Source organism: Tachyglossus aculeatus, chromosome X2 (genome assembly GCF_015852505.1).
Source record: "Tachyglossus aculeatus isolate mTacAcu1 chromosome X2, mTacAcu1.pri, whole genome shotgun sequence".
NCBI classification, from domain to species: Eukaryota; Metazoa; Chordata; class Mammalia; order Monotremata; family Tachyglossidae; genus Tachyglossus; species Tachyglossus aculeatus.
In genome coordinates this window covers 17333636-17359526 of record NC_052100.1, presented here as the reverse complement: position 1 = coordinate 17359526, position 25891 = coordinate 17333636, and the positions used below count along the sequence as shown (strand labels likewise).

General features: G+C 44.7%; 1 protein-coding gene and 1 non-coding gene across 2 annotated transcripts in view; one reads left to right on the top strand and one right to left on the bottom strand.

Moving 5' to 3' along the window:
• The window catches only part of WWOX (WW domain containing oxidoreductase), a 1164534-nt gene that overhangs the window by 863886 nt on the left and 274757 nt on the right, over positions 1-25891 (bottom strand). The gene's annotated exons all lie outside the window — the stretch shown is intronic.
• LOC119949752 lies at positions 17343-17480 on the top strand. Its single transcript, XR_005457290.1, has one exon. It is a non-coding gene; the product is annotated as a small nucleolar RNA SNORA7 (small nucleolar RNA).

The window sequence follows — 25891 nt, the reverse complement described above, 5'->3', positions numbered from 1 at the left end:
GTCTTAATCCTCATTTTACAGATGAGGTAACTGAGGCTCAGAGAAGTTAAGTGACTTGCCCAAGGTCACACAGCAGACAAGTGGTGGAGCTGGGATTAGAACCCATGACCTCTGACTCCCAAGCCCTTGCTCTTTCCACTGAGCCACGCTGCTTCTCTGTAAAGCAGTACAGGTAATAATAATAATAATGATGATGGTATTTGTTAAGCACTTACTATGTGTAAAGCACTGTTCTAAGCGCTGGGGGGGGATACAAGGTGATCAGGTTGTCCCACATGGCGCTCACAGCCTTCACCCCCATTTTACAGATGAGGGAACTGAGGCCCAGAGAAGTTAAGTGGTTTGCCCAAGGTCACACAGCTGACAAGCCAGGATTTGAACCTATGACCTCTGACTCCCAAGCCCGGGCTCTTTCCACTGAGCCATGCTGCTTCTCTAAAATCAGTACAGGTTTTCTTACCAACCTCTGTGATTAGGTTCTTAAAAAAAATCATCGTTGACAAAACTGTGTTGGGTAGAAACCAAAGGTTTAGAGCAGCATGGCCTAGTGGCAAGAGCATGGGTTTAGGAGTCAGAGATCATGCTGTGTGACCTTGGGCAAACCACTTAACTTCTCTGGGCCTCAGTTCCCTCATCTGTAAAATGGGGATTGAGACTGTGAGTCACATGTGGGACAGGGAGTGTGTCCAACTTGATTACGTGCTATCTACCCCAGAGCTTAAAACAGTGCTTGGCACATAGAATGTGCTTAACAAATACCATAATTATTATTATCATTTTTGTTATTTATGGGACTAATGGGGTTAGCGTCTCTGCAGTTTTAATCTCAGTGGTCAAGGCTGGAGAAGGTTTGTGAAAGACAAAAGAAAAAAAAGCATTCAAATCCTGCCAAAACATGATAAATATGAGAAATAAAGGAACACAGAGTGGGTGAAAACTATTTTTCTCACTTTTAATACTATATGTGCATTATAATGCAAGAACCTAAGGAACAAATTATCTCAAAAAAAATGTATATACACTTGTCTTTCATACTCAAAGAAGGCGACTTTAAACCTGCATATTCAATCTATCACTAAATCTTGTCAGTTCAACCTCCACAACATTGCTAAAATCTGTCCTTTCCTCTCCATCCATTAACTGGCTACCACATTAATCCAAGCCCTTATTCTATCCTGCCTTGATTGTAGTATCAGCCTCCTTGCTGACCTTCCTGCCTCTTATCTCTCCCCACTCCAGTCCATACTTCACTCTGCTGCCTGGATCATTTTTCTACAAAAATGTTCAGTCCATGTTTCCCCACTTCTCAAGAACCTCCAGTGGTTGCCCGTCCACCTCTACATCAAACAGTTCCTTACCATCAGCTTTAAAGCACTCCATCACCTTGCCCCCTACCATCTCACCTCGTTTCTCTCCTACTACAACCGAGCCCGAACACTTTGCTCCTCTAATGCCAACCTACTCGCTGTACCTCGGCCTCATCTATCTCACTGACAACCTCTCGCCCATATCTTCCCTCTGGCCTGGAATGCCCTTCCTCTTCATATCTGACAGGCAATTACTCTACTTGCCTTCAAAATCTTATTGAAGGCACATCTCCTCCAAGAGGTCTTCCCTGACTAAGCCCTCTTTTCCTTTTCTTCCACTCCCTTCGGTGTTGCCCTGACTTGCTCTCTTAATTCGTCCTCCCCTCCCAGCCGTGCAGCACTTATGTATATATCTGTAATTTATTTATTTATATCAGTCTGTCTTCCCCTCTGGACTGTAAGATTGTTGTGAGCAGGGAATGTGTCTGTTCTACTGTTGCACTGTACTCTCCCAAATGCTTAGTACAGTGCTTTGCACAGTAAGTTCTCAATAAATACAGTTGATTGATTATGAAATTCACCTATGGGAGCATGTGCGATTAAAAACCCAAAGCAGGACTCATAATTTGCACATACTAAGACTGACCTTTTTTTTTTTTGGTTTTCTTGGATGGGGGGTACTGGGCAGGGTTACGGTATTTGTTAAGCACTGGACTAAGCGCTGGGGGTAGATACAAGAAATCGGGTTGGACACAGTTCCTGTCCCGCATAGGACTCATAGTCTTAATCCCCATTTTATAGATGAGGAGGAAACCTAGACCCAGAGAACTGAAGTCACTTGCCCAAGGCCACACAGCAGACAAGCAGTGGAGCTGGGATTAGAACCCAGGCCCTCTGACTCCCAGGCACGCACTCTCTCCACTAGGCCATACTGATTCCGGTTATGCTTTACTGCACTGTCCTGCTCTATTGCTTCTCTGTTAATAAATTTATAGAAGTAGGCCATTTTTTGTGCCATCTTCACAAATTCCTCATTCTCCTTTTGTTTAGACCAGATAAACAAAAATTGCAATGAAATTTGGAGAAAATTATTGAACATGGTGATGGACTCTAAGAGGGTTAAACACAATTCAAGACTAACCAGGAGGTATGTTCCTTTAGAATGGGACCACTATGGCTTTTGAGTGAGAGTGAAATGGGAGGTGGTGGGCTGTCACACGACTGCAGAAAACTATGGTTACTGAAAACCATGTGCTCTATCCTAATCCTCCTCGACCTCTCAGCTGCCTTCAACACTGTGGACCACCCCCTTCTCCTCAACATGCTATCCAACCTTGGCTTCACAGACTCTGTCCTCTCCTGGTTCTCCTCTTATCTCTCCGGCCGTTCATTCTCAGTCTCTTTTGCAGGGTCCTCCTCCTCCTCCCATCCCCTTACTGTACGGGTTCCTCAAGGGTCAGTTCTTGGTCCCCTTCTGTTCTCTATCTACACTCACTCCCTTGGTGAACTCATTCTCTCCCATGGCTTCAACTATCATCTCTACGCTGATGACACCCAAATCTACATCTCTACCCCTGCTCTCTCTCCCTCCCTTCAGGCTTGTGTCTCCTCCTGCCTTCAAGACATCTCCATCTGGATGTCTGCCCGCCATCTAAAACTCAATATGTCCAAGACTGAAATCCTTATCTTCCCTCCCAAACCCTGCCCTCTCCCTGACTTTCCCATCACTGTTGACAGCACTACCATCCTTCCCATCTCACAAGCCTGCAACCTTGGTGTCATCCTCAACTCTGCTCTCTCGTTCACCCCCTACATCCAATCCGTCACCTAAAACTGCCGGTCTCACCTCTGCAACATCGCCAAGATCCGCCCTTTCCTCTCCATCCAAACCACTACCCTGCTGGTTCAATCTCTCATCCTATCCCAACTGGCCTCCTCTCTGATCTCCCATCCTCCTGTCCCTCCCCACTTCAGTCTATACTTCACGCCGCTGCCTGGATCATCTTTCTGCAGAAACACTCTGGGCATGTTACTCCCCTCCTCAAAAATCTCCAGTGGCTACCAGTCAACCTATGCATCAGGCAAAAACTCCTCACTCTCGGTTTCAAGGCTCTCCATCACCTCGCCCCCTCCTACCTCACCTCCCTTCTTTCCTTCTACAGCCCAGCCCGCACCTTCCGCTCATCTGCCGCTAACCTGCTCACTGTGCCTCGTTCTTGCCTGTCTCGCCATCGACCCCTTGCTCACGTCCTCTCCCTGGCCTGGAATACCCTCCCACCGCACAACCACCAAGCTAGCTCTCTTCCTCCCTACAAAGCCCTACTGAGAGCTCACCTCCTCCAGGAGGCCTTCCCAGACTGAGCCCCCTCCTTCCTCTCCCCCTCCCCATGCCCCCCGCCCTACCTCCTTCCCCTCCCCACAACACCTGTATATATGTTTGTACAGATTTATTACTCTATTTATTTTACTTGTACATATTAATTCTATTTATCTTATTTTGTTAATATGTTTTGTTTTGTTGTCTGTCTCCCCCTTCTAGACTGTGAGCCCGCTGTTGGGTAGGGATCATCTCTACATATACCTTGTACCTTGTACTTCCCAAGCGCTTAGTACAGTGCTCTGCACACAGTGAGCACTCAATAAATACGATTGACTGAATGAATTAATGTGCTCTACTAGCCAAAATGGTTTCCAGAAAAAAACCCTGTAGGAAAGGGAAAGTTGTGGCTGAACATAGAGGACAGCTTATTCAAATAATCTCAAGGAGTTTACTTACTGTTGGTGATTTATTGGGTCACAGCCATAACACTGTATGCTAAGGAACTGAGTTTGACCTTCATTCTGCCATACAGCTAGTGGGAGTCCTGTGGTATGGAGAACAGCTTGCATTTGGCTTCTGCCAGAAAACCTATTGGGAACGGCCCATATTTTCTTCCTATGGGAAAAGACTTACCCCACAAGGCAATGAAACAGGGAGCATGTCCCCCAAAATACCAATCAAACGATCAAGCAGTGGTATTTACTGAGCATTACTGAGTACAGTATTACAGGATTGGCAGATCCATTCCCAGCCCCCAAGAAGTTTATGTTCTAGAGGGGGAGACAGACATAAAAATAAATTATAGGTATATATACATAAGTGCTGTGGGGCTGAGGGTGGGGTGAATATCAAGTGCTTAAAGGGTACAGATCCAAATCCCTAGGCAACATAGAAAGGAGAGAGAGCAGGGGAAATACAGGTTTAGTCAGGAAAGACCTCTTGGAGGAGATGTGATTTTAATAAGGCTTTGAAGGTGGGGAGAGTGGTGGTCTGTCGGATAGGAAGGGGGATGGAGTTCCAGGCCAGAGGGATGTGAGCAAGGGGTTGGTGGCGAGATAAATAAGCTCTAGGTGCAGTGAGTAAGTTGGTGTTGGAGGAGTGAAGTGTGCAGGATAATTTGTAGAAGGAAATCAGTGAGGTAAGATAGGAGGGGGCAAGCTGGTTGAGTGGCCCAGTGAGAAGCAGTGTTGCCTAATGGATAAAGCAAGGGCCTGGGAGTCAGAAGGACCTGGTTCAAATCCTGGCTCTACCACTTGTCTGCTGTGTGACCTTGGACAAGTCACTTGGTTTATCTGTGCCTCAGTTACCTCATCTGTAAAATGAGGATGACGACCATGAGGCCCATGTGGGACGTGGACTGTGTTCCAACTTGATTTGCTTGCATTTACCCCAGCACTTAGTACTGTGCCGGACACATAGTAAGCACTTAACAAATGCCATGAAAAATTAAGTGCTTTAAATCTGAATGAAAATGAGTTTCTGTTTGATGCAGAGGTGGATGGGCAACCAATGATGGTTCTTAAGGAGTGGAGAGGTGTGAATTGAACATTATTTTAGAAAAATGATCTGGACAGCAGAATGAACTAAGTACTGGAGTGGGGAGAGAGAGGAGGTAAGGAGGTACGGAGGAGGCTGATGCAGAAATCAAGGGAGGGCAGGATAAATGCTTGGATCAGCATAGTAGCGGGTTGGATGCTGAGGAAAGGTTTGATTTTAGTGATGTGATGGCAGAACCAACAGAAGCAATCAATCGATCAATTAATCAACCAATGGTATTTATTGAGTTCTTACTGTAGGCAGATCACTGTACTGAGCACTTGGGAGAGTACAATATAACAGGGTTGGTAGATATGTTTCCCGCACACAAGAAACTTTCAGTTTAGAGGAGGAAAATGCAGATAGTTCTGTGTTAGAATAAAACGGTGAGAGTACATTTTACACTGCTCTGTAAAGTGACCCAGGAGTGCTCTGGGATTTCTCTATGGCTTTACTATCCACCTTTCTCCTTCTCAACAGAAGAAGACAGAAAACAGGCAGAAAGACAGAAGACCTGTCATTAAAGACAGAAAACCTGAGATTCAGAGAGGATATACAGTTCTCCTAAATTGGCACAGTAAATGAACTGGATAATTAGGACCTGAAAGTAGTTTTCTCCAGCAGGTCTGCTTTACCTACTACATGAGGGTCTGGTAGATGGGGTATATGCAAATGATTTATAGGGAAAAACTTCACAAAGTTTCAGAAGACACAACTTATCAAGATATTGTTTATATAAACCTAGCACACTTCAAGAAATAAGATGACATAATTCAAATCTAACTCCTTGAGAGGTTCATTTGGGGAAGAGATGCAGAAAAGGAAAATAAGAAACCAGCAAATATGGTAAAGCTGGTTCAATTGTATTTATAGAGCACTTACTGTGTGCAGAGCACTGTACTAAATGCTGTGGGGAGCACAATACAACAATATAATAGACACCTTCCCTGCCCACAGTGAGGCAGTTATAAAGTCTCAAGTGATAAGTGGTCAATGAAATCTAAGGGAAAACAAAGTGGTGGTGGTGGGCGGGGGCGGTAAATCATTCTAACAATCGGCTGTATTTTATTGGGCACCTACTGCATGCAGGGCACTGTACTAAGCACTTGCTCAAATTTCCCAGGCAGCTCAGCAATCTGATCAGCCTAGTCCTAGTATGACTATGAAGTGCTGACAGAAATGAGTCAAGGAGAGAAGACTGGAGTAGGGAGGTGAAAGATAGGAAACAAGAGCAGACAGAAACTGAGGAAAAGAAGAAAATAGGCTTCTGCCAACCTCTCCTCCCAAACACTCTAAAGATTGTACTTTAATACCTAGCAAAAATTAGGAAATTATTAAAAATGTGAGTTCGTATTTACTGCTGACTCCAGGATTTAGAAGAGGTGATTTTATAAGAAATACCCCAAAATGCATCTACAGCGCTATGTGAGATTTACTACACTATAATCATGTACCTTAATTCTAGTAATGGTCATACATATGACTAAAGCAGATTCAAGTGTACTGTTTCCGTTGTATGTGAAAAACATAATGATACTTAATCTATACACATCTTGATGTTCATAGCCATAAAACCACATTACAACCCCAAAACAGTTCGTGTGACTTTGTAAACACTTTGAGCTATATAGGACATGGGATATGAATTTGAATGGAGTTACAGAAACAAACATTTGAAAAGCAAAAAGAGTATTCTACATTGCCAATTCATCACCAGAAAAACCACCAGGATTATTTTAGAATCACCACAACCCATAGGCACCACCACAGACTAGACTGTAGAATTGTTCTTCAAACAGCCACTAAAGCCAGATATACTAATTCATCATCCTCTCAAAATAATGATATTCATTCATAAAAAGCCATCAGATCTCCTCTACACCTGGCTAGATATTCTACTCAATGAAACTCACTAATTATCCACCTTCTCCTTCAGCTCTTTGGCTAATATACTGTATCATGTTTAGGAGCATCAATCATGGAATAATGATTAAAAAAGCTCCTCAACAGCAGAGGCTGTTGACTTATGCAACTAGTACAGTGAACTGCACCCACGAGGTGCTCAATGAATATTAGATAGCCATTCAGTGATCCTAAATTCAACACAACTGAGACTGTACTCATTATCTTCCTTCCTAAATCTGCTTCTCCTAACTTTCCTATCACCACTGACAACAACACCACCATCCCTGACTCAGAAGCAAACACCTTTGGTATCATTTGAGTTCTTACTAATAATGATTGTGGTATCTATTTTACCACTATATGCCAAGCACTGTGCTATGTGTTGGGATAGATTCAGTGCAATCAGATCAGACAGTCCCTGTCGCACACAGGGTTCACGGTCAAAGGCATAGGAAGAATACGTATTTAATCTCCATTTTACAAATGAAAGGAAGACTCCTTCTTCCCCCATCCCTCCGTTGATCTCAAACAACTAACAAACAACCTTGGATTACCTCCACAGTCGCTTCCTCCTCTCTAGTGCTTGAGCTGCAGGGTACGCCTGTCAGAAATCAGGACATCAGGCTAATCTCGTCCATCTCAAACTCATCCTCACCTGCTTTAACCTGCCCGCCCGCCATCACACCGCGCAGCCTTGCTGCTCCCGGAAGGCTCCTCTCCTCAGACCGCCCCCATAGACGCCCCCTGCTTCCACCCCCCCCACCCCATTTAAGCGACCTTCCTTAAAGTGCCCCCCATCCCCCCTACCCGGTCCAGTCCTGACTGACTCTCCCCCCCCCACCACCACCCCGGGAAAAAGGCCCTTGTTATCACTAAGTTACATACATTAACGACAACCTCATTCGCACCTACTCAGCCCTCCCATGCTAGTTGGCTGTTCACTCCTCTCCCCAGGTATCTCTGCTCCCTGACCCCCTTAACAGGTCCACCCTACTCCAGCACATAATAGTTTGTATCTGCTCTCTGTGACATCATTATCTGCCAATTTTATTATTGCCATAGCATGTTAATCATTTAACTACCCCCTGTGATGCCATCGCCTATTTATATCATTGATTATCTTTGTCCAGAAACGCTCTGGGCATATTACTCCCCTCCTCAAAAATCTCCAGTGGCTACCAATCAATCTGTGCATCAGGCAGAAACTCCTCACCCTCGGCTTCAAGGCTCTCCATCACCTCGCCCCCTCCTACCTCACCTCCCTTCTCTCCTTCTACTGCCCAGCCCGCACCCTCCGCTCCTCCGCCGCTAATCTCCTCACCGTACCTCGTTCTCGCCTGTCCTGCCATCGACCCCCGGCCCACGTCATCCCCCGGGCCTGGAATGCCCTCCCTCTGCCCATCCGCCAAGCTAGCTCTCTTCCTCCCTTCAAGGCCCTGCTGAGAGCTCACCTCCTCCAGGAGGCCTTCCCAGACTGAGCCCCTTCCTTCCTCTCCCCCTCGTCCCCCTCTCCATCCCCCCCGTCTTACCTCCTTCCCTTCCCCACAGCACCTGTATATATGTATATATGGTTGTACATATTTATTACTCTATTTATTTATTTATTTTACTTGTACATATCTATCCTATTTATTTTATTTTGTTAGTATGTTTGGTTTTGTTCTCTGTCTCCCCCTTTTAGACTGTGAGCCCACTGTTGGGTAGGGACTGTCTATATGTTGCCAATTTGTACTTCCCAAGCGCTTAGTACAGTGCTCTGCACATAGTAAGCGCTCAATAAATACGATTCATGATGATGATGATGATGCTACTGTTCCATCGCTTCTGCATCTCAATTGTTAACCTCCGGCTGTACTGTCACTTGCCCTGTTGACCTCACCATGAACTTTCAATTCCCTTGCTCCCAACTGCCATTCCCACTCCTCACCTTCCCCTTCCCCTCTCCCCCACCAAGACCACTCCCCATCACCCCCTACCAAGGATCCCTCTGTACCAGCGCCAGTCCTCCACTCCTCCCTCCCCGCCCCCACCCCATCCCAGTTCTCCTTTCCCATCACCACCCCTCTTCCCACTCTCCCCGCCTAGGCCCCCGCCAACTCACCCCAATCCAAACCCTCCCCACCCCTCGCACCCTTCCCCCTCCCTCCCCTCCCTCGACAGCTACTGCCAAGTGTGGCCTCTGGAACCCCCGCTCCATTATAAGTAAGATCCCTTTCATCCTGGACCTATTCCTTTCCAGCTCTCTACTCCTCCTCAACCTAACTGAAACATGGTTGTCTCCGGACGACACGGTCTCTTCTGCTGCTCTCTCCAGTGGAGGCCTCTTCTTCTCCCACTCCCCCAGACTCACTGGAAAAGGAGGAGGTGTCGGTTTCCTTCTCGCCTCCCAATGTCACTTTCACACTACCCCTTCTCCCCCTTCCCTTTATTCCCTTCCTTTGAAGCCCACATTATTCGCCTCTACCACCCCCTCCAGATTCTTGTAGCGGTCATCTACCGCCCACCCCCCCCCCGGCCCCACCTCCAACTTCTTTAACGATTTTGACCCCTTCCTCACCTTCCTTCTCTCCTTTTCCATGCCCACTCTGATCCTCGGAGACTTCAACATCCACATGGATATCCCTGATGACTCCTCTGCCGCCTGCCTTCTATCTCTCCTCGACGCTGCCAACCTCTTGCTCCACCCCACCTCACCCACTCACCAACTTGGTCATACCCTCGACCTCATCATCTCCTACCGCTGCACTGTGTCCACCCTCACCAACTCTGAAATCCCTCTCTCTGATCATAATCTTCTCACCTGCCTCCTCACTCACACTCCTTTCCCCTGTAAATCCATATTACTCCCTCACAGAGATCTCCGCTCTCTTGACCCATCCATCTTTCTGAGCGCCTCACACCCCACTTCACCTCCCTCTCCTTTCTACCCAGTCTTGATGATCAGATTACTGCTCTCAAATCTACCCTTTCTACTCAGCTAGACTCACTCGCTCCCCTTTCCCTTCACCGCTCTCATACCACTAACCCACAGCCCTGGATCACTGCCACTGTCCGCCTCCTTCGCTCTTATGCTCGAGCTGCCGAACGCTGCTGGCGAAAGTCTAAACACCATGTCAACCTCGTTCACTTCAAGTTTATCCTTTCCTGCCTTAACTCAGCCCTCTCCTCTGCCAGACAAACCTATTTCTCCTCCCTTATTGACACCCATGCCCATCATCCCCGCCAGCTCTTCCGTACATTCAACTCCCTTCTCAGGCCCCCGGTTCCTCCCCCTCCTCCTTCCCTCACCCCCAACGATCTGGCCTCCTACTTCATTAACAAAATTAAATCCATCAGGTCTGACCTCCCCAAAGTCACTCCCCCCAACTCTCCAACCCCCCGGCTCTCAACACTCTCTGCTACTCTCCCATCCTTCCCAGCAGTATCCTCAGAGGAGCTCTCCTCCCTCCTCTCAAGTGCTACTCTGGCCACCTGTGCTTCTGACCCCATTCCCTCTCATCTCATGAAATCTCTCGCTCCATCCCTTCTCCCCTCCTTAACTTCCATCTTCAACCGCTCACTCTCCACTGGTTCCTTCCCCGCTGCCTTCAAACATGCCTGTGTCTCTCCCATCCTAAAAAAACCCTCTCTTGACCCCACCTCACCTTCTAGTTATCGCCCCATATCCCTCCTACCATTCCTTTCCAAACTCCTTGAACGAGTTGTCTACACACGCTGCCTCGAATTCCTCAACACCAACTCTCTCCTCGATCCCCTCCAGTCTGGCTTCCGTCCCCTACATTCCACGGAAACTGCCCTCTCAAAGGTCACCAATGACCTCCGCTTGCCAAATCCAACGGCTCATACCCTATCCTAATCCTCCTCGACCTCTCAGCTGCCTTCGACACTGTGGACCACCCCCTTCTCCTCAACACGCTATCCAACCTTGGCTTCACAGACTCCGTCCTCTCCTGGTTCTCCTCTTATCTCTCCGGACGTTCATTCTCAGTCTCTTTTGCAGGCTCCTCCTCCCCCTCCCATCCCCTCCCTGTGGGGGTTCCCCAAGGTTCAGTTCTTGGTCCCCTTCTGTTCTCGATCTACACTCACTCCCTTGGTGACCTCATTCGCTCCCACGGCTTCAACTATCATCTCTATGCTGATGACACCCAAATCTACATCTCTGCACCTGCTCTCTCCCCCTCCCTCCAGGCTCGCATCTCCTCCTGCCTTCAGGACATCTCCATCTGGATGTCTGCACGCCACCTAAAACTCAACATGTCCAAGAGTGAACTCCTTGTCTTCCCTCCCAAACCCTGCCCTCTCCCTGACTTTCCCATCACTGTTGACAGCACTACCATCCTTCCCATCTCACAAGCCCGCAACCTTGGTGTCATCCTCGACTCCGCTCTCTCATTCACCCCTCACATCCAAGCCGTCACTAAAACCTGCCGGTCTCAGCTCCGCAACATTGCCAAGATCCGCCCTTTCCTCTCCATCCAAACCACTACCCTGCTCTTTCAAGCTCTCATCCTATCCCGTCTGGACTACTGCATCAGCCTTCTCTCTGATCTCCCATCCTCGTGTCTCTCCCCACTTCAATCCATACTTCATGCTGCTGCCCGGATTGTCTTTGTCCAGAAATGCTCTGGGCATGTTACTCCCCTCCTCAAAAATCTCCAGTGGCTACCAATCAATCTGCGCATCAGGCAGAAACTCCTCACCCTGGGCTTCAAGGCTCTCCATCACCTCGCCCCCTCCTACCTCACCTCCCTTCTCTCCTTCTACAGCCCTCCTCGCACCCTCCGCTCCTCTGCCGCTAATCTCCTCACCGTGCCTCGTTCTCGCCTGTCCCGCCATCGACCCCCGGCCCACGTCATCCCCCGGGCCTGGAATGCCCTCCTTCTGCCCATCCGCCAAGCTAGCTCTCTTCCTCCCTTCAAGGCCCTACTGAGAGCTCACCTCCTCCAGGAGGCCTTCCCAGACTGAGCCCCCTCCTTCCTCTCCCCCTTGTCCCCCGTTCCATCCCCCCGTCTTACCTCCTTCCCTTCCCCACAGCACCTGTATATATGTATATATGTTTGTACATATTTATTACTCTATTTATTTCTTTATTTTACTTGTACATATCTATTCTATTTATTTTATTTTGTTAATATGTTTGGTTTTGTTCTCTGTCTCCCCCTTCTAGACTGTGAGCCCACTGTTGGGTAGGGACTGTCTCTATATGTTGCCAACTTGTACTTCCCAAGCGCTTAGTACAGTGCTCTGCACACAGTAAGCGCTCAATAAATACGATTGATTGATTGATTTAACTCTGCCCTCTCCTCCTCCCAGCAATAATACATCTCCATCCTTATTGAAACCCATGCCCATTGCCCACACCAGCTGTTTCAGACTTTTAATTCCCTCCTTCTTAAACCTCCTGTCCCCCTGTCCCTATATCTTACCCCTAATATCCTTGCCATATGCTTAATTAATAAAATTGAAACTAGTAGGCATGATCTCCCTAAAATCTCCCTTGTTCCTCTCCAGGCCCTCCCTCCTCGTGACCCTGCTTCAACTCTCCCATCCTTCCCAGATCTCGAGGTGATCTCCTGCATCCTCACAAATTCTAACCCCTCCACCTGCACCTCTGACTTCATCCCTTCCCACAAAACATTTGTCCTCTGCCTTTTTCCTTCCCTGAATTGTCATCTATAACATTTCACCTTCCAATTAGTTTTTCCTCTCTGCTTTCAAACATTCCTATGTGTCCCCAGCCTAAAAAAACTCTCCTGATCCCACAGCACCCTCCAGTTGTCACTCCAGCTCCCTCACACCATTCGTCTCCAAACTTGAGTTGTCTCCACTTGCCGTCTCCACTTCCTCTCCTCCAATTCTCTACTTGACCCCCTCCCATCTAGCTTCCACCCCTTTCACTAAAAGGAAATGGCCTTTTCTAAGGTGACCAATGACCTCCTTCTTACCAAATCCAAAGGCCACAACTCCATCCTAATCCTCCATGACCTTTCTGTTGCCTCACACTGTGGCCCATCCCCTACTCCTGGAAATATTATTTTACTTTGGCTCCACTTACACTGTCCTCACCTGAAGGCAGGAGGAAATGTGAGACTGCAGAGAAGGAGAGAGAACAGGACTGAAGATTTAGATTTGGAATCATCAGTTTAGAGATGGTAGTTAAAGTCATGGGAGCAAATGAGTTCTCTGAGGGAGTGGGTGTAGGCGGAGAATAGATGGGGACCCAGAACTGAGCCTTGAAGGGCTCCCACAGTTAGAGGGTGGGAGACAGAGGAGGAGCCGGTGAAAGAATCTGAGAAGGAGCGGTCAGAGAGATAGACGGAAAACCAGGAGAGTTTCAGCGAAACCAAGTTTGGATAACATTTCCAGAAGAAGGGAGTGGTCAACAGTGTCAAAGGCACCCAAGAGATCGAGGAGGATTAGGATTAGAAACTATTGGATTTGACAAGAAGGAGATCATTGGTGACCTTTAAGAGGGCAGTTTTGGTGGGGCGAAGGGGGCCGAAGCCAGACAGGAAGGGTTCAAGGAGAAAATTTCCCGTATCTCTAGTGTATCTTCATGTTTGTCTACCCTCTAGACTGTAAACTCCCTGTGGGCAGGGATCATGTCTACCAACTCTGCCCCTATTGTACACTGCCAAACAGCACAGTGCTCTCCACACAGTAATCACTCAATAAATACCACTGATTGATTGATTGATTGATGGAAGCCTTTGGTTATAACAGATTTCTGGATGACCTGGGCAGCAAATAATGTCAGACCCTTGTGGGTCCCTGTTACCACCCAGCTTATTGGACTCCAAGCTACATCACTAAGCCATGCTGATTGGGTTTTTACTGTTTCATCTTTACCTAACCCTTTCCCACTTTAGATTGTGAGCTTCTTGAGGGTCAGGGATGTGTGTCATACTTGCTGGTATATTTTTCATCTCAGTCCTTAATTCAGTGCTTGTACTGCTGCTCTGAAGCTCACTTTCTTGTGCTAAGCTCCTGCCTCTCCTGATGATAAGGACATTTACAATGTGCCAAGCACTCTGCAAAACACTGGGGTAGATAGAAGATAATCAGATGGGACTTAATCCCCATTTTATCCTCTGCCTTCTTCCTCCTGCCTAGAACTCTCACCCCAATAAATCAGTCAGACTTCAGTTCTCTCTCTTTCTTCACTCATTCATTCATGCAGTCAGTCATATTTATTGAGCACTTACTGTGTGCAGAGCACTGTACTAAGTGCTTGGAAAGTACAATTCGGCAACAGATAGAGACAATCCCTTCCCAAAAACAGGCTCACAGTCTAAGTCCTCTGGAAATCCCACCCCCTCCAGGAAGTTGTCCCTGATTAATTTCCACTACCTCACGCTGTCAACTCAATAGCTACCAAAATCAGTCATATGTTAATGTATATATATATATATATACATTCTTAGATATATACATACATATCTATACATACACACATACTACTTATTTATTCACTTGCTTATTCAACTTTCCTTACTCTTGCTGTTCATTCAATCATATTTATTGAGCGCTTACTGTGTGCAGAGCACTGTACTAAACGCTTGAGCACTGTACTAAGCGCTGTTACCAGTTGTATGTTTGTTATTCCTGCTGCTCCCACTATTTGTATATCATTTCTATTGGATGGTAAACTTGAGGACCAGCATCTTTATACCCTCCTAAGCACTTACTACTGTGCTCTAAAAAGTAATGTAAATATTATTGCTGATCAAGTCAATGTTGTTTCCTTGAAGATTTGGACTGATTTTCTCTTTTTGCATCACTTTCATTTACCTTTTAGACTTCTATACAGCTCAATGTTACCTGTGTTTTGATATAATATGGCTTTCCCTTGAAAATGAATGAATTCTTACATTTTTACCTATTTCTGAATAATGCATATCTGTTTGATGTTTGTTGAGAAGAGTCTGATTAAAGGAATTGAACATGATGCTTTTAAAAATTGAGAGAATAACACGTTTTTTCAAATGACTCGTTCTCTGTTAGTTTGCCATTAGGCTGACAAATGAAAATATCTCTCAGAAAGAGCATACTGTACCTTTAATGGTTCATCCATAGTTCAGAATAAAGTCTGAACTATTTGTTGTTCATTGTTGTTATATTCCATTCCAGGGTTCATAATTTGAAAATTGACTTTGGGGACTTTTTGCTTGGTCTATTAAAATGATTCATGTTGCATTCAACATAAATTGTGCATACACAGAGGAGGTTTAGTACACGTATTCACAGTATAATAACTAAAGTGAATTTTGAACAAGCTGCAGTTTGTGGCAGCGATGCAGTATCATTTGTCTTAATTTTTCTTCAACATCACATTAGGCTAGTGCATTTACATTTTCAGGTATAGCTAACCACTTTAAAACTTCCTTTTTACAGCATGAGTGAAGAGGGAATCAAATCTGCATGTTTATGTAATATCCAACATAAAGCAATGTTTTCTTACTGTCTAAAGTACACATGGATTTACCTTCCATTTTCCTTGCAATACAAAGGGAACACTGGTAGATGTGAAAAATACATGAAATATTTACCAACAGTGAATCATGTACTACTGCCATTAAGCAGAAGGTGATAGTCTGTGTTTTTTTAATGTGATTCTGTTAGAGTTACAATTTTTAGACTTACAAGTTTTAAATTATGTAGTCCCTCAAAATGCCAGTGAATGGCTGTTAACTAAAAACCCAAGGACATTCACACTTTAAACCATATATAAGAGAAAATGTAACCTCTTTGAAAGTGAGAGGTGTGTATTTATGTATCCGTGTATGTATATCATATAGAGACGGTTTGCCAGATTTTCCATTCAAAAAAGATGCAGAGTAGGAAAATTGCTCCTTAATGAACAACTTGAGTTCACACTTCATCCAGGTCTCACCACACATCTTCAAGATGGCTTTCTATTCAGGACAGAGATGGAAAGGAGCTGTGTGGACAGCCTTGGTTTGCCCTACATGCCTGGCTGGGAACCTAGAGTAAGGTGGGCTTTTGTCAAGGGGTGTTTGTTTGGGGGGTGGGGAGGCGGGAAGGGTAGTAATCTAAGAGAGCAGGAGTCAAGAGGCCCTACACCATAACCAAGCGGTGTTTCCCAGTGGGTTTCTCCTGCCCTTTGGTGTTTGCTCTCTAATAATAATAATAATGATAGTTCATTCATTCATTCATTCAATCGCATTTATTGAGCGCTTACTGTGTGCAGGGCACTGTACTAAGCGCTTGGGAAGTACAAGTTGGCAACATATAGATACAGTCCCTACCCAACAGTGGGCTCACAGTCTGGAAGGGGGAGACAGAGAACAAAACCAAACATATTAACAAAATAAAATAAATAGAATGAATATGTACAAGTAAAATAGAGTAACAAATATGTACAAACGTATATACAGGTGCTGTGGGGAGGGGAAGGAGGTAAGGCGGAGGGGATGGGGAGAGGAAGGAGGGGGCTCAGTCTGGGAAGGCCTCCTGAAGGAGGTGAGCTCTCAGTAGGGCTTTGAAGGGAGGAAGAGAGCTAGCTTGGCGGATGTGCGGAGGGAGGGCATTCCAGGCCAGGGGGATGACGTGGGCCGGGGGTCAACGGCGGGACAGGCGAGAACGAGGCACGGTGAGGAGATTAGCGGCAGAGGAGCGGAGGGTGCGGGCTGGGCTGTAGAAGGAGAGAAGGGAGGTGAGGTAGGAGGGGGCGAGGTGATGGAGAGCCTTGAAGCCCAGGGTGAGGAGTTTTTGCCTGATGCGTAGGTTGATAGTATTTGTTAAGTTCTTACTATGTGCCAGGCACTGTACTAAGTACTGGGGTGGATACAGGAAAATAGGATTGGACATAGTCCCTGTCCCACGTGGGGCTCACACTCTTAATCCCTATTTTACAGAGAAGTGAAGTGACTTCCCCAAGGTCAGACAACAGACACGTGGCGTAGCCAGGATTAGAACCCAAGAACTCCTAGGCCTGTGCTCTATCCTCTACGCCATGCTGCTTCCCACGTGCTTCTCTAGAAAGCAAAGGATGTTTTGGCAAACCCTATCTTCATAATGCGTCAAGCAGCAGCTATATTGGTAAGGTCAAGACTGGGTGGGCCGAACCCCAACTAAGCCCAAGCTTACTACATGTTCTAACTGCTGGGGTAGATACAAGTTAAATCAGACACTGTCCCCACCCACATGGGACTCACAAGGCTAAGGAAATGCTACTACTATTCCTATTCCTTCTACTGTTACTGCCGCTACTACTTTTACTACTAAATAATAATTATGGTACTTGTTAAGCCCGCCTCTCAGGATCGCACCTGGAGAGTTTCCAGTACTCTCTCAGTCTCAGCTATGGGAGGGAGAGTCAAGCAGAGGCCTACCCATTCCATTCCTAGCTTGGGCAGTGGCAAGCGAGTGGAAGGCCATCTGCTACAAGTCAAAACTCACCTGTGCTGGGCAGCAGCGGCATGGGAGAGAGTAGAGGGCTGAGACTCAAGTTCACTGCACGGAAGAAGGCAATGATAAACCACTTCTGTATTTTTACCAAGAAAACTCTATGGATCCACTACCAGAACGATTGCAGATGGAGGTGGGGCGTTCTGGGAGAGATGTGTCCATGGCATCGCTATGGGTTGGAAACGACTCGACAGCATAAGGTAAGACAAGACTTGTTAAGTGCTTACTATGGGCCAAGCACTGTTCTAAGTGCTGGGGTAGATACGAGTTAATCAGGTAGGACACTGTCCCTGTCCCTCATGGGGCTCACACTCTTAATCCCCATTTTACAGATGAGGTAACTGAGGCACAGAGAAGTGAAGTGATTTGCCCAAGGTCACACAGCAGATGTGTGGCGGAGCCGGGATTGAACCCAGGTCATTCTACTGAGAAGAAGTGTGGCTTAATGGCAAAAGCACGGGCTTGGGAGTCAGCGGTCTTGGGTTCTAATCCCGGCTCCACCACTTGTCAGCTGTGTGACTTTGGGCAAGTCACTTCACTTCTCTGTGCCTCAGTCACCTCACCTGCAAAATGAGGATTAAGACTGAGCCCCACGTGGGACAACCTGATTACCTTGTATCTACCCCAGAGCTTAGAACAGTGCTTGGCACATAGTAAACGCTTCACAAATACCATTATTATTATTATTATTATTACTACTACTACTACTGCTAGTACTTACCTCAACTTTCAAAAGAACAATACTTCATTGTCCATTCCTGGGCACTGATTCTTTGAACACAAGATATGGAAAAGACTTTTCTGACATTGGGGAGTGGTGGGGGAGGACATTTGTCATTGTATTGGTTTCGGAAGAGAGCTACCTTCTCTAGAGGTCTTTACAAATAGGATACATTCCCACCTATCGAAGATGGCTTAGATATAGCCCTAACTGACGCTGAAGTTAATGTGTCCTAAACACAACTCCTCATCTTCCCACATAAACCCTGGCTTCCTCATGTCTCTCCCAGCACTGTAAACAACACCACTATCCTCCCTGTCTCACCAGCCCTTAACCTTGGCATTAACTTCAACTCATCTCTTTCATTCAATCCACATACTCAATCTGTCATTAAATCCCGTCAGGTCTACCTTCATGACATCACTATAATCCACGCTTTTCTCTCCACCCAACCTGCTACTACGCAAATCCAAGCACTTATCCTATCCCACCTTGACTATCGCTTCAGCCTCCTCACTGACTTCCCTGCCTCCTGCATCTCCCCATTCTAGTCCATACAATCATTTTTCTAAAAAACTGTTCAGTTCACGTCTCCCTACTCCTCAAGACCCTCTAGTGGTTGCCTATCCACCTCCGCATCAAACAGAAACTCCTTGCCCTTGGCGTTAAAGCATTCAATCAGCTCACCCCTTCCTATCTTACCTCACTGATTTGCTACTACAACCCACCCTGCACGCTTAGCCTTTCTAACGCCAACCTGCTCACTGTACCTCATTCTTGCCTATTTCACTACCGACCCCTTGCCCATGCCTTCTTTCTGGCCCGGAACTCCCTCTCCATTCATACACAACAGACCAACGCTCTCTCCACCTTCAAAGCCTTATGAAAAACCACCTCTCCTCCAAGAGGCCTTCTCTGACTAAGCCCTCATTTCCCCTACTTCCCCTCCTTTCTGTGTCACCTGTGCACTTGGAGCTGTACCTTTTAAGCATCTGAAACTCCCTTACTCTCAACCCCACAGCACTTATGTACATATCCATTGTTTATCTGAATGGCTGTCTTCCTGCTCTAGACTGTGAGCTCCTGGTGGGCAGGGAACATGTCTACCAACTCTGTTGTCCTGTACTCTCCCAAATGCTTAGTACAGTGCTCTACATACAGTAAGTGCTCAATAAATACCACTAAATGATTGATTGATTGATTGATAAAGGAAGGGACTAGATGATTGTTCAAAGTCCTTTACAGTCCATTGGAAGCCTGGTGGCCAACCGTCAACCCATCAATGGCATTTAATGGACACTTGTTCTGTGCCAAGCACTGAACTAAGCACTTAAGAAAGTACAGTACATCCAAGTTGGTAGAGGTGATCCCTGCCCTCCAGTAATTGATTTCACCAGCAGACAGGAAGAGATTGATCGGATGTTCAAGTTGCATGACTAATCTCATAATGATTAAGCGAAATTAAGCTATACATATCTATCTGGCATTTGGAGTCTAAGGTGAACCCATTTCAGTCTTGGGTTCCCCTTTCTCATTTAAAAGTGATGATCTTAGCTTTTGATGGGAAAAAAATAGAAAAAAATTTGGTATTCTTTAAATATTGGCTTATCGTTTTCTCCATAAGAAAATACAAAAAAGTGCTGAGAAATATCAGCTGGTTTAAAAATGAGCATTCAGAAAAGGCAGCATAGTCTACTGGAAAGAGCATGGGAATGGGTTCTAATCCCGGCTTTGCCATTTGCCTGCTGTGTGACTTTAGGCAAGTCACGTGACTTCTCTGTGCTTCAGTTTCCTCATCTGTAAAATGGGATTGAGACTGTGAGCCCAGTGTGGGACCTGATTATCTTGTAATGATAATAATAATGATTATGGTATTTTTTAAGTACTTACTATGTGCCAAGCACTGTTCTAAGCACTGGGATAGATATAAGGTAATCAGGTTGTCCCACGTGGGGCTCACAGTCTTAATCCCCATTTTACAGATGAAGTAACTGAGGCATAGAGAAATTAAGTGGCTTGCCCAAGGTCACACAGCATCTTCCAAGTTCAGAGCTTGGCACATAGTATCTGACCCAGTGTTATCTTTTATCTGGCCCAGTGCTTAAAAAAGTGCCTAGTAAGCACGTATTATTATTATTATTATTATTACTGTTATCATTATTATCAAAGAATTTTGATTTACTCCACTCAAAACTTTTTCTTACTGTAAAATATTATTTCTGAGGAAATTCTGATTTAAATGTCACATGATACAAAATGATACTTTGGTAAGCAGCATATTATCTTGTAATAATTGAATTATTTGTCATTTCTCTAAATAAAACTGCCAAACCTATGGTATAGGTTATTTAAAAAAACCCTCTGCAGAACCACATAAAAGTACTACACAATGGAAGCATTCATAGTATATTCGGAAAGCTGATGCCAACAGAGCAGATAGTTCACGTGTTAAAATCGCAAAGAGTATTAAAAAAAATCTATATTTTAATCTTTCAGGGTGAAAACAAATTATCTTATTTACTACATGAATGGTTTCCTCAATTTAACGCCAATCTTTGGAGGCAACTTCAACCTATCTGAATTAAACAGTCTGCACAAGAAAAGACTAGATTATCTATATTAGAGAGCAAGGCTTAAAAATCAAATTGAAAGATTACCTACCATATGCTGAAAATAAGAATAACATACACATCACTCCACCTTACAAAAATCCAATTTTATTTTTCTGTTTCTAGAAGGAAGTTTGAGGACTACATTGCAATACAGAAATTGAAAATTCCTATTTGAGAGGGGCAATTAGAGACTCTTTAAAATAGTTAACACATTGCAAAAAGGTACTTTGGTGAAAATACAAATCAATCTTCACTTTGATTCAAAAATTGGCGAGTTCATCTTAGAGACATTTTCTTTAAAAATTGAATGAATTTTTTTAAAAACCCTCCTTTTGCTTTAAAAGGCACTAAATTGGACAAAGTGATTTTTTTTAAAGTATTCATCTAAAAATCAGGGGTATTTATTTAGACTACTCTAGTTGAAATTTTTGTGTTGGTCTCCCTCATTGGAGTATGAGCTCCTTGAAGGCAGGGAACACTGGCGCTTTATTATTCCATATGTCCCAAGGGCATACTCAATAAAATTAATACTATTACTAATACTACTGATGAACTTTAAAATAACTGAAATACTCTGTTAATATTTTAAATCATGTCTACACAATCCCAGCTCAGCTGAAATGGACTGCCTTCCCTTTCCTCGTCATCCAAACCGCTACTATGTTCATCCAAGCACTTATCCTATCCTGCCTTAATTACTGCATCAGCCTCCTTGTTGACCTCCCTGCCTCCTGTCTCTCCCCACTGCAGTCCACACTTCACTCTTCTGGTGGATCATTTTTCTTTCAAAACGTTCAGCCCATGTCTCCCCACTCCTCAAAAACCTCCAGTGGTTGCCCAACCACCTATGCATCAAACAAACTCTTTACACCTTTGGTTTTCAGGTAATGAATCAACTTGTCCCCTCGTAGCTCATCTTGCTCTCCTACTATGTCTCAGCCCGTACACTTCGCTCCTCTAATGCCAACCTATTCACTGTACCTCCATCTTGTCTATCTCACTGCAGATCTCTTACCCACATCCTGCCTCTGGCCTGGAACGCCCTCCCTCGTTATATCCGACAGACGAACACCCTCCCCACCTTAGAAGCCTTATTAAAAGCACATCTCCTCCAAAAGACCTTCCCTGATTGAGCCCCCATTCCGTCTTCTCCCGCTCCCTTCGGCGTTACCCTGGCATTTGGATTTTCACCCTTTATTCCCCCCCTCCCGCAGTCCCGCTCTACTTACGTACATAACTATCATTTATTCATATTCATCACACCCACACCCGGACCCGGTGGCGATGATGGTCCAAGCCCCTACCCTCCAAGTCCCCACAGCTGCCCGAGCAAGCCTGGGGGCCACCGGAGATGTACCAGGGATGTAGGGGGCTGGACCCGTGCAGACTTAGCCTGGGGACCCTCATGGTCGCCGGCAACCTAAGGTGCAGGTACAACCAGCAAAAACCCTTTCACCTCTGGCCATGCGTCAGGAGCTTCGAGCCCTCGAAAAGACAAAATTCATGGTCCCGGGGAGGACTCAGGGGGTCTCGGTGGCAGCTTGGGCACCTTGAGTGGACACCCTCCCCAGTGGCAGGTCCGGAGGGAATTCCCCCCGCCCCACTGGGTGGCTGCACTGTCGTCGCAGAGGGATGCAGAGGAGGGAGAGGGCCAGAGAGCATACAGAGGTGGGGAAGAACCCAGTTATTTATTTCTGTTAATGTCTGTCTCCCCCTCTAGGCTGTAAGCTCCTTGTGAGAAGGGAATGTGTCTACCAAGTGCCTAGTGCAGTGCTCTGCACACAGTAAGCACTCAATAAATATGATTGAATGAATGAATACCACTGACTGCCACGGTGGCTTCAGGGAGATCGAGACATACAGTTTGGCTATAACAGGGCATCAAAACCTCTACTGATCTGAAGGCCTAGAGAGCTGCCATGGGAGGTCCATGGAAGACCTACAAAGCTTCCTGAGCAGCTTTACCATTGTCACCCACAAGCTGCATTCATCATCAAATACCACATCATGATTGCCAACGAATGAGATCCTGGAACAGCCAGTACTGCAACACTGAGGCATCAGTCATCACAATGCAACTTCACTGGTCAGATTGCAGGAGAAGAACCAAAAAATGCAGGATTTCCAAGCAGTTGCTGAATGGTGAACAGAAAGGGGGTCTGTGAAAGTGGGGGGCTAGAACAAACATTTTAAAGTCATAGTCAAGCAGAGTCACAGGCAAGGTGGATATGTATATATCGATAAATTAAATAAACCATAGATGATGGTATTTATTGAGTGCTGGCTGTGTGCAGAGCACTGTACTAAGCACTTGGGAGAGTACAATACAACAGAGTTGGTAGTCAGATTCCCTACCCACAAGTGATATTGTAGGGAACTCTTGGGAGTTAATATAGTAGCTTCTGTCTTTTTCCTAACTACCTACTCTCCAGAACAGAGGAATGCATGGAGGAATCCTGAAGGAAGACACACTGAAATGTGCTTTTTCTTCTGGAAAATTTTTGAAATAAAAGTGAAATAAGTTTTGAGGCAATAACATGCCATGCCACTTCAACAAAAGGAATTCTAGATGGAGTTATGTGCTAATTTACAGTAATGGAAGCAAAAGCTTTCTTAAAGGGGCAATTATTAAGTGAGGTCAAAATTTACTTATACTACTAGAATTGAAATTATTCATCTTTGGAATGGGGACTGTTCAAATCCTCTCATAATACTGATCAAAATGATCATTTTAACCCCAATATTGCTCTTAAGTACAACCAAGTGTCGTAGCAGCAGAGAGTGACTTTCCATGCGTAGTAATGGTGACATTCACACAGTAAAAGGTCAAGAACTGATACAGAAGGGACCTGAGAGTGCTCAGAGCTTAGTCATTCATTCATTCAATTATATTTATTGAGCACTTACTGTGTGCAGAGTACTATACTACGTGCTTATTAAAGGTGCCATGCACCCAGGAAGCATTCAACAAATACCAAGCAATTGCACTGATGTCAACGAATCTGGTGAAATCCACAAAGCTTGTAGTAAGAAAAGAGTTTTTCAGAGAGATTTTAAATGAAAAAGTTTGGTTTGCAAATTAACTTTGTAGATTTTAATTTCTGTGGCCAGAAGTTGAGGGAGATTGCTTTATGTTCAGTATCTCCTCGTGCATTAGGTTGCAATTCAAAAAAGATTTCAGCATCTCAGAATAATGTTAATGTTAATATACTTCACCACTGAAAAAAAATCCTCCTCCTGATATTTGTGTTGTGTATGATGGCAAATTTCTGGGTAGCACTATGAAATAACATGATTTTGTACCCCTGGTATACAAGTGGGTAAAAGAATCTGGCCTGTGACAGACCCTTTCCCACTGATCAAAGCTAATTTTCCCATGATGACACTTCCCCAGAACTGAACATGCAAACAAGGTCATAAGAGTATGTGGACGTTCATTCAGATTTTTGAAAAGAACAATCAATGTAGTTTAACAAATTATATAACTTTTCAAATGTCCTCCATTTGTTCATAGTTCAGTAAATCTCTTGTTTTTTCCAAGCCCTATATGTTTATGTACTCTATCACACTTTACGCTGGAGAAAGGACTCTCTCATGTACCGATGATCACCATTTTTCCACTTAATTATCAAATACCACTAGCAATTTTCAAAGCTTTCAGGAACTTAAGCAAAGTTAACAGAGTATTTCAAAGAGGATTGGCAGTCAGTGCTTAAGGTGAAGATGAAATGCAAACAATTGCAAAACCTTCAATTCCAAGCAAAACAACATGCTCTGATACATGAAAGACTAATATCAGCAGTCACTCAGGCTACAGTCCCATGAAAAACACAGGGTGACAAAAGCCCCTTAAAGCAATCTCCAAGAAGAAGAAATAAATTAATCAAACTGCCAAACGAAGAAGGCCAGGTTTGACCTCCTCCTGATCTCATTACTTCTCTATTAGCCTTTTGAAAAACATCCTCGAACAAAGATCACTAATTGAAGATTATGTGGAGGGAAATCGCCCCTCTCCATCACTGTGGGAACTTTGACTCATTTGTCATTCTAATAATTCACTTCTTTTCTTTTCTGAAGAGACAGAGACACTAATAGACTATCATCAGTTAAAAAGGCAATTTTTTCATTTAATTGCGCTCATTAAAGACTGCAGTAGAACAATTGGAAAAGCAATATTCTCAATATTTAATCATACTTTGGTAACAATGAAACATTGCTTCAGAATACATCTGGAAATATTTAAAGTTGAAAAGGAACCGTATGAATAATACTTATGATGGAAGACAACAGATTAGCAATAATCTGTTTTTCTATTTTCTGGTGTTATCATATTGGTAATATTTGTACTTGAAGAGAAAAAAATGAACACCCCACATGTTTCTTTAAACACTACTCTCAAGTAAATCACTGTTGTTCCTGTCACATCCTTGGCCTTTTTTAAGCAGAGTTAACTATAATTACTGGTGCGATTGTGTAATGGCTTTTCAATACATTCAAGATTCCATTTGTCAGGCAAAAATATAGTCCTTTAAAAACTGTACATTTAAAAAAAATCAGGATTAAGATGTTTGTGCATTACAAGAAATATGAACTCTTTAAAGTCCCTGAAGTGGTAGAACGCATACACTCTAGCCTTGATTTATACCATGGTTATGTTATTGAATACCACCATGAATATAGAAATCAAGCAAAAAGACACCCCGAGTCTATGTGAAATCAGGGTATACATTCCAAGCTCAAAAGATGACCCTGCTAATTTACCCATTTTCGCTGATATTTATCTCTGCCTTTGAGCACATGGGGGTTCTGGATTTAGTAAAGGACCATTAGTTTTATTATCAAATCCCCTGTTGCATTTCCACAGATGAGACGTATCAGTTAGTCTCCATAAGCTTGAAACCCAGAGTAGATTTTTCATCTGTTGAAGGAGTTTTTTCGGGAATCTACTTCAAAATACTCCTGGCTCATATGAACTGCAAACCTGATGAGGTTTGTAACTTTCTCCTCACTGTGTCTGGTCAGATAGGTGGGAGACTGTAAGCTCCTTTTGGGCTGCGAT